The sequence below is a fragment of the Triticum aestivum genome, chromosome 4A, assembly GCF_018294505.1.
Source record: "Triticum aestivum cultivar Chinese Spring chromosome 4A, IWGSC CS RefSeq v2.1, whole genome shotgun sequence".
Classification (NCBI taxonomy): domain Eukaryota; kingdom Viridiplantae; phylum Streptophyta; class Magnoliopsida; order Poales; family Poaceae; genus Triticum; species Triticum aestivum.
The window spans coordinates 67,542,632-67,552,047 of NC_057803.1; the positions used below are offsets into that span (position 1 = coordinate 67,542,632).

The following is a 9,416-nucleotide window of genomic DNA, read 5'->3' on the forward strand; positions in this document are numbered from 1 at the left end:
CTTAGAGTATAAATGAAAGGAGTGAAACAAAGTGTCGCTTCGGGAAACATGGGTATTGAAAATCTTAAAAACCCATAGGTTCCCAATTTTAAAAGAATTCCAGCCAAGATGACGGATCCAGCCGTAGGTGCCTCTACATGGGCTTCGGGTAACCAAATATGAACTGGTACCATAGGCACTTTGACGGCAAAAGAGGCGAAAAAAGCAATCCATAGAAGGATTTGGCGCCGCTCACTAAATTCAGTGGTTAATAAAATTTGTAAATCGGTGGTTCCTGTTTGGAGAAGAATCAACAGAATAGCTAATAGCATAAAAACGGATCCCAGTAAAGTATATAGGAAAAACTGATATGCTGCCTTGATCTTTCTTTGTCTCGAACCCCATACCCCTATAATGATGGTAGAGTCAGGGGTGTCCCCAAAGCAGAATTGACCGGTGGTAGTTGGTCAAAGCTCCAGTGGGTAGCCACTCCCTTCTCAGGGAACCATACGTGAGACTTCCGCATCATACGGCTCCGTCCCGAGCTTCCGTCGTCGGCCCTTGTCATTAGACCACTATGCCTGTCTTTTCCGCCTTGACTCTCGAATCTTTTGCTTCTCGGGTGGTGGCGAACAATGCTGCTTGCGTAGCGGGAGATGCCCGCCCATCGTTTAGGCCTGCTTCCTGCCTGAAAGAAGGCTAGCCGGACTAGTGGTAGGGGACCCGACCGTCAAAAACCCTACCCTATTCTCGAACCCAATGCCGAGCTCTACCCTGCCCGCATTTATTTGGAAGGGGGCCAAAGAAATGTCTCCACCTGCTGCCAACAGTCTTTCTTCAGAATTCTACTGAACGGGTTGATCCTCCCCTCCGTTTGTTTTAGCAACTTATCCTAAGGTCTCTTCACCAAGAACTCTCCGGCAACGACAGAGGAACTAACCTGCCAGCAGTGGTGGGGCGGCTTTTTTTTAAATAAGACCTGGACAATTATCCCTACCCTCGGTAGCTTACGAGTTTACGTCCATCCCTGGTCGGGTACAGTTTCCTTTATTTTTATCCCTTGTAGCCGTTACCCGAATTCGCGCAAGTGTGTCCACACCCCCCTGACTTGACGAGGAATTCATTCTCGCGAACAAACACACCCCCTACACACACCTAGGAGCACCCCTTCCTGCATATCCATACAAGACCTGAGTAGGCGGGTCGAGGTCCTACGAGGTACCCACTACTCGGAGTACCCTCCCACCAAAAAAAGATGTGTGGTTCGGTGGTTCGACCAGAAATGCTATGCTTACGCACAAGACCACCCCTCTTCCCGAAAGCGTCGCGGGGACCTTTACTACTTTACGACGACGGGGGACCGCCCGTAGGGGGTTTACTGCACAAGTCCCCTGCAGAGGAAAAGCTTGATCCCAGCGAATAGAAGATGCTCAGCTCCGCACAACATAGGGATTGGCACGCTTTCGGAAAGAACATAGAATAGTAGAGGATCCAGCATGCAGGACACGGCGATCATTAGAAATTCACGAATTAGAAATGCTGTAATATACTCTTTCCCAAAACTTCTCATACCAGACCAACCCACTGAAATGCAAATAGGGATCAGAAATGTGGTCAATATCACGAAGAATAATGAAAGACCGTCTATACCCATATACAAATGGATGTTTTCATAAGGAAGCCATCGAAGGCTTTCCACAAATTGAGATTTGGCCGTAGAAGGATCGAATTGTATCCGAGGAACAGGGGGATACAAAAAAGTAATAAGAGAAACGCACAGACCAATCAATCGTATCGGTCTTATTGAAGAATTTGGAATGAAAAGAGGAGTAATGCTTCCTAGCACGGGACAGAGAATAGGACCACTTAGATCGAAATAGCATTCACAGAAATGTTCTAACATAGAGTAGAATTGAACATTGAAAAGATTAGTTGACAACAGTCAATCAAAAGATGGGGCGCCAAATTACTAAACAATAGGGGTCTTTCTGTGCAAGTCAGCTGAACACCGTAATTGATGAGTGAGTAGGTGGGTTAGGTGCACCCCTCGCCCAGTGGGAAGTCATGAGGCTAGCCCCCCCTGAATGAAGAAGTAGTGGGGCCCCCTGCCCGCCCACGTATGCGCCTTTATTTAGATTATAACTAAATATTATACTGAACTTTATCCGGGAATCTTTCTAAGGAATCCATCTGGCAAAACGCAATTTGTTGATTTCAATCTAAGGTGCACCTTGCCTTTTTCAGGTAGCTTTGTTACGCCTATTCAGCTAGGTGGGGCATTGGTCATAGCCGAAGTCGAAGGGAAAAAATAAGGTAATGAGATGATGGTGCCATCAAGAAGTTTTCGACGAACGTTGTAGCGGCCAAAAATGAAACTCTTGCATGAAAGACCGGATTTGACGCAAGATGAATGGCGTTGGGGTTTTTCAAATGAAACCCGCGATCAGAAAGTCACCAACGGAGCCATACAATCTATCTAGTAGTGTGCCATGGCACGGTACTCCGCTTCGGCAGTGGAAGGAGCAACTGTCTATTGCTTTTATCTCATCCAAGATAGTATCTCATCCAAGATCTTATCCCCATAAAATAGATAAGCCTGTAGTTGAGCACCTATCTGAAGGCCCAATCGGCATCAGTAGTTGCACGCAACTCTAAAGAAGACGATGACGGAAAAAAGGACGGCTCGAGAAAAGGTACCTCGAATATATCTAAGAATCCGATGAACTGCTGCAAAGTGAACTGACCGGGGGGCAGCCATGAAAGGCTGACTTTCTTAGGAAAAGCCATCTGGGCAAGAGATCGTCAGATAAACCAAACTGCCGACCTACTGTCTGTACTGCGTCGGATCAGATAATGGTGAGCCATCAGTCGGACGGAGTTTAACGTAAAGCTCCAAGGGAGTGTCAACAGTCTTCTCATCATTGAGTTGAGCTCGAGTGATCAAGTCATGACGTTATTTGATCTGAGATACCAAATATCCACGAGGAGAATGTGCGACCTCCAAGCCAAGAAAAGGCTTAGGGCGCGTCAGCGCCTTCATAGCAAATAATTGATGAAGGCGACACTTGATCAGCGATATGGTAACGGAGTAATCACCAGTCAGTTTGATATCATCAACATACAACAACAGAATAGCACGTCCTCGAGGATAAACTGATACGAACATGGCCGAATCATGATCACTCCGAGCAAACCCTGCCTGGATAACATAACCACTGTGCTGAACTTCAAAAACCGACGCTATCGGGGCTTGTTGAGACCATAGATCGCTTTGCGTAAAGGACAGACAAGAGAAGAAGTCAGAAGGGCAGGTTCTCTTTCATCCGTCTTTTCTAGGTGCGCATCTCCATCTACTAAAAGTAGGGGTGGTTGCCATAGATAGATTGGGTCATTCGTAACCTGAGCAATAACCGATGCTACTACAGCAATAACGGAAATAACCGATGCTACAGCAGAAACTACAGCTATACGTGGCGGCCCCACACGCAGCTTTGTTTAACAAGCATCACCCTTCCTTTCTTTTCAAATGCTTCCTCAGTCAATCAGCAGCTTATTCGATTCCTATTCTTATTAAACATCTGATATAGATGGTGGGAACAATGAAGCAGATTCTTCATCTGTAGGTTGCAATCCGTATGATTTCTTTTCTCGATCTCCTGCTTGTGTTTCACCTCGCACCTAAGCATCACGTTCCTAGGGACAGAGACATCTGCGCTCTAAGGCAATCATAGTACTACCAGCATGGTTACATCGTTCTGCGGGCAAGCTTCAACTTCAAAGTCACCTGATTTGGCACCAGCCAAAGGAGTAGGAACAGCAGCTGGGGAAGCACCATTACCATCCATGGGATGCTTTGTGAACAGCCCCCTCTGTTCAATACCGATACCTGTCAGATTCCATAGCTGATGAATCTCTTTCTTTTTCCACTCTTTCCCCGTCACGCAAGACGCTTTTCTGGCACAAACCTAGTAGTTATTTGTCCTGCTGATCTTGGGTGAACTGATGACACTGATGCTCCAAGACCAAGAGTTTTCACAGCCAAAGCTATTGAAGCTGCTCCCTCCCATGAATCACAGCTTTCTGGACGCACTGCTTGAACACCATGGAGCAAGATAGAGAAAAAACTCCTATCCCAGTTGATCGAGCTGAACCCACCCACCGCCGGGCAGGTGCATCAGCCTCTTCTTTCTAGTTTCCGACAGGGCTACCCGCACTAGCCTCTGACCTCTACTCCAAACCTGAACTTCACAGATCCGAAGCCTAAACCTTCACTACTTCCATCACTTCACAGAGCAGGTCTTGTTTTCAAACTTGCTTTCGGGTTAAGTGCAGAAAATCAATTCAATATTCCTGTCATTGAGGATCTATTAGATGAGCTACATGGTGCACAACTGTTTTCCAAACTTGATTTGAGATCAGGTTATCATCAGATAAGAATGAGAAGAGAAGACATTCATAAATTTTAGGACATATTTTTGTCATTATGAATACTTAGTGATGCCATTTGGACTCACTAATGCACCTGCTACCTTCCAATCTTTAATGAATCATGTTTTTGCTCCGGAAATACCTTTTGGTATTCTTTGATGATATTCTGATATATAGCAAGACCAAACAAGCTCATCTCAAGCATCTAAAGTTAGTCCTGGACATTCTAAGGTCATAAAAACTATATGCTAAGATTAGCAAATGCAGTTTTCCTGTCCCTCAAGTGGAGTATTTAGGGCATGTTATCTAAGGATAGGGTCTATCTACAGACCCCCACAAAATAGTTGCCATCAAAGAATGGCCAGCACCTAAGACTATCACTCAGTTGAGGAGTTTTCTTGGTATGGCTGCAGAAAAAGAAGATTTGTCAAGAATTATGGGATCAATTCTAGGCCACTTCATGACTGTCTAAAAAAAGATTCATTCCAGTGGTCAGATGCTCAAATTGAGGCCTTCACAACATTGAAGAATTGTCTGGTCACTGCCATTACCTACTTCTGCTTGGACTGACATCTCCCTGGATTTCTTTGAGGGTCTTCCCAAATCATTGGGCAAAGAAGTCATATTGTTGGTGGTGGACAGGTTCACTAAATATTCTCATTTCATTCCCCTTGCTCACCCTTATACAGTACAATCAGTCTCTCATGCTTTCATGGATAATGTTTTTAAGTGGAATGGATTGCCAAAGTCAATAGTCTCTGATAGAAACTGGATATTCACAAGTAACATGTGGCAAGCCTTCTTCAAAGCACTGCAAGTGAAATTGAGGTTTAGCTCTGCCTATCACCCACAATCAGATGGCCAGACAGAACGTGTGAATCAGTGTGTGGAAAATTACTTGCGTTGCATGGTTTTTCAGCAACCAAGGAAGTGGGCTAGTTTGGATCAAGCAAATGCCACTTGGGAGGATGCCGACTTCATCAAAGGTCTCTTTCCGGAGTTCTATACAGCTCCTATTCGTAGTTGGTGCCCTAATTCCAACACTTGACAATGCTTTGGGGGAGGTATTGTCATATCTGAAGATTACTGTACCTAACTCTCAATTGAATTTAGAGTGCTGCCTTTACTTCATCTGCCATGAACGGAGCCAAGAGGCTTGCGTTCATTTCTTCAGTTACTCGCCTGTTTACTTTCCCCAGTAGCCCAGGGTCGGGAGCTAGGACTTCTGAGGTGAACAGTCCCTCAAAGTAACCCTGTATCAGAGATGCTAACTGGTCATTACCTTCGATCCTATTGCCGTTTGAGTCATTCAGAAACTTTATTATGTTCTTTTTTCTCCGTTGCAAAATGATGTGATGAAAGAAGCTCGTATTTGGGTCTCCATGGAGGAGCCAATTAGCCCTTCCTCTTTGCAGCCATTAATCCGAGTGCAAACTCTCTCAATTAAGTGTTGGAAGCAGTCGCTCCTATCCACTCCTACCAGGGAGGGGAGCCCCAAGTATTTGTCAGTGAGCGATTTGGTGACAATATTCAGCAGGTTGCATACCTCTTGTCTGTCCCCCCTATCTGTCTAAGGGTCCTTGGTAAAACTCTCTTCATTGAAGGAAGTACGTGGGTATCCATCTTATCTACGGTCTGCGGGTCATCCACATGACCAAAACAAAGGGTACCAAAGCAGTGAAACCGATATATCTGTTGAAGGCGATCCCACCGGTCCTATTTATTAAGTTGCAATGGTGAGTATCTTTGGACCCCAAAGAGTTGTATAAGTTCGAAAATGGAGATTTGCCTGTGGCATTGGCCGTTGGGCAGCTAGCTATTGCATTTGAAGGCTCCACAGAAAGAACCCGCAGGTACTATTACGACAGGTGGCTTCGAATCCAGTTTGTTAGTCGTTTGCATCTCGGTTAACAAAAATAAGCTTGAATCCCTCCATTCGTAGATCAATCAGCTAAAGTTGTTAAAACAATGCCCTGGTAAAAAGGTAGCAGAAGGTCATTCTTTCTTACTCGAAGTTGCACTCAGGTGCTGCCGTTTTAGAGCTAGGCGATATTCTCTGTGTAAACCAGTATCGTATCTGTTCGATATGGACCATTCTATAAGTATAGTCATTTCAGTCTTCCTCAAAGGATCTCCGATCTATTGTGCAACCTTCCCTTCGAAACCCACCCCACACAAATACTTCTACCCCTTATCACAGCTCCAATGCCCACAGGCATCTGTCTCTAGCACAATTTTTTTACTGAAATCAGGGAGAACCAACACAGGGGCCTCAATTAAAGCTTGCTTGAGAACATCAAAGGATTGTTTTGGCTTGTCCACACAAATGGTACTCCTTTCTTTAACAAGTTCGTGAGAGGTCTCCTAATTATGTATATACAGGATGAGTCACATCTTGACCGGAGCCATGCGGAGCACAAAAAGTGAAGAGAAAGGATTTGTTCACCACTTTAAGCCAAAAGATAGAAATGAAAGCTGTTCCCATAGAATGAGATTAGATCCCGCAAGTGAGCTATTTATACCGAAGCTTACAAGAAGAAAAGTTGAAACGGGAGCTTTCCCACCACGGCATCCAACTCTTCTCTTCCGTAAGCAAAGGGGCTTTCTACGAGATAGGGAGATGTACAATTTCACCCGTGGGTGGGGCTGGCTCACAATACAACAATTATCGCTACTGATTCCAGATAGAATGTTGATACCAGTGGAAAAGCACTTCTTTCTATGTATAGGGCAGTGAACTAAAAAAAAGTGTCCTTTCTCGATACATAACATTGTATAAGTCAACCCAAGTCGCTTCTTCATCTCCGGGAATCCGGTAAGGTACTTTTGGAACACCAATGGGTATATTAGATTAATATTATTATATTATAGTAAGAAAACTACACTTTAATATATAAACATAAGAATGGAAGAGAAATAAAGAACCTGAGAAGAGCTTAGTTGGAACTCTTTACTGGGATCATAGGGGCTATGCTCCCCTCTCTCTGTCTCAGTCCCAGCCAACGGCATAGCAACACCTACTCTTCCTTCTGATGCAGCCTTCCTGGATCCATAATTTGGCTTCCTCGTTTATTGATTGCTTGCAATCGCCACAACACCATTGAGTGAGCGTCATAGAATCCTCAAGGCGTGAAGTAGAAGTTCTTCGAACCTTGATTGTGTGTGTTCGTGCCCACTCCAATAGAGCATTTGGCCCTATGAGCTTTGACTACGAAAGCTACCTATGTCAATCAGTATAGCCACTAGAGGGATTGGAACAGGTATATTCCTTCTCAGACAGTACTTTAAGACAAACACGGTTCACAAGGTGGATTTTCTATCTATTAGTTGACTACGGAGCTTCCTCATCCCGACTATCTATATGTGAAAAGCTCTCCGCCAGAATCTTCGTAGTAGTAAGTCGTGGGTTACAAGCTGTCCCTTCCTCAAACCACCCTGCAATAGATATAGGGTTTACCAACCTTAGGCATGGACATAGACACCAGATCATTTTGATAGAAATGAGGTAGACTGGAAGCTGAAGCCAATAGACCAATGGAACTAATCAATCACTTGCTTTCCCGAACTGGACAGCAGGATTTTATCAGCACTGGACTTGAATCGCGTCGATGACTCTAATCTTTAGAGACAGAAGCAGATGGGAGAAGGTTGGATATGGATCATTATCAAGTCTACCTCGTAAGCCACTTAAAGATCTTTGAGCAGCTCGAGAGAGAAATCCGTCTTCATTGGTACAAAATAACCTTCGCCCCCCTTTTTTGTTATGGGATGGTGGTTCCTGTCTATCAACTAAGGTTATAAATTGATTCTATAAGAATCTAGTAGATCACGCACCTATTGTATTTAGTGTGATCTTGTGGGAGAGTAAGGAATCGCACCCTTAGCGTGAGGGGAATAGCCGGTTTCCTTTCCTTAACTAGACTACCTTACGGTAGCTCGACTGGGCACGTCAACGTATGTATTCTGTCTTCCCAATCAAACATTAGTCATTGCAGCTATTTCATCTGGTCTACTAGAGTAGAGAGATCTCTCACTTCACTGCACATCGCACTAACTAATAGCTAGCCGCCTCACGGATCACCTTATTATGTGCAGCTAAAGCGGGGTGTGTGCATTGTTCAACTAGAGCCGAGGAGGACAAAAGAATAAGGAACAATAGGTTCGCTACCCGATTTCAATAGTTTCCTTGATTTGAAATCAATCCAATATCCTTTCGAGAATCTAGAGTGATATCAACAACCTCCTAGTTGAAGTACAGACGAGGAAGCAGCCTATTAGTTTCAGTCCAGTCCAGGAAAGGAAGGCAATCGATTCAATTCATTCCCCAATTTCAGGCTTGGTGCTGCGCATTATTAAGAATATCATATAGGAAGATGGACTAGCTCGAGACCTTGGCTTCAACCAATCAATTGAATCTTGGACACATTGAATTCTTAGATATTGCTTAAGGGATCACCACATATATTTCTCAGATTATCATGTCTGTCTCGTCTTGCTATTTCCATCGACCAACCATGAGAGTGTTAATCAACTCCACCTGGAGGAAGTGTCAAAGGCGTCTGTCTATCAGTTATCGATAGATCGAACAAACCTAAAGGATCTGGTGGTTGTGTAATTGTAAGATTACTGATCATGGGATACGGATCTAGTTCCTGGCTCTGCCTACGCAGAGCTGAGTCGGATAGTCTTGAAGAGATGTCTTGGAATGTTTGATGGCCGTGAAAGTAAGAATTATTTGATTTAGCCATAATTCGCCTACTTTACTTTAGAGGACTAGCTCTTCCTATTGGACTCGTGGGATTGGAGACAGCACAACCTCAGGTTCACTATCTTCTTTAGAGTGGGACAGATAGACTAGAATGGGCTGGTTTTTCAAAAGACTTGAACACCCATCCGATATAGACTCATCGAAGGCAATGCGATAGGTCGTAGCCTGGGAGATAGGGGTTGAGCAACCAAGCGAACAAGGGCTCGTACTGTCGGAGGGTCCACAGGTTCCATTCTTGATC

At 44.4% G+C, this 9,416-nt stretch overlaps 1 long non-coding RNA gene across 1 annotated transcript in view; it reads left to right on the forward strand.

Moving 5' to 3' along the window:
• The first annotated feature begins 975 nt into the window (after positions 1 to 975).
• The window catches only part of LOC123085182 (uncharacterized), a 19,021-nt gene continuing 10,580 nt past the window's right edge, over positions 976 to 9,416 (forward strand). The window contains exon 1 of the long non-coding RNA XR_006439598.1: positions 976 to 1,365. This is a non-coding gene — a long non-coding RNA (uncharacterized lncRNA). The remainder of the gene's footprint in view (positions 1,366 to 9,416) is intronic.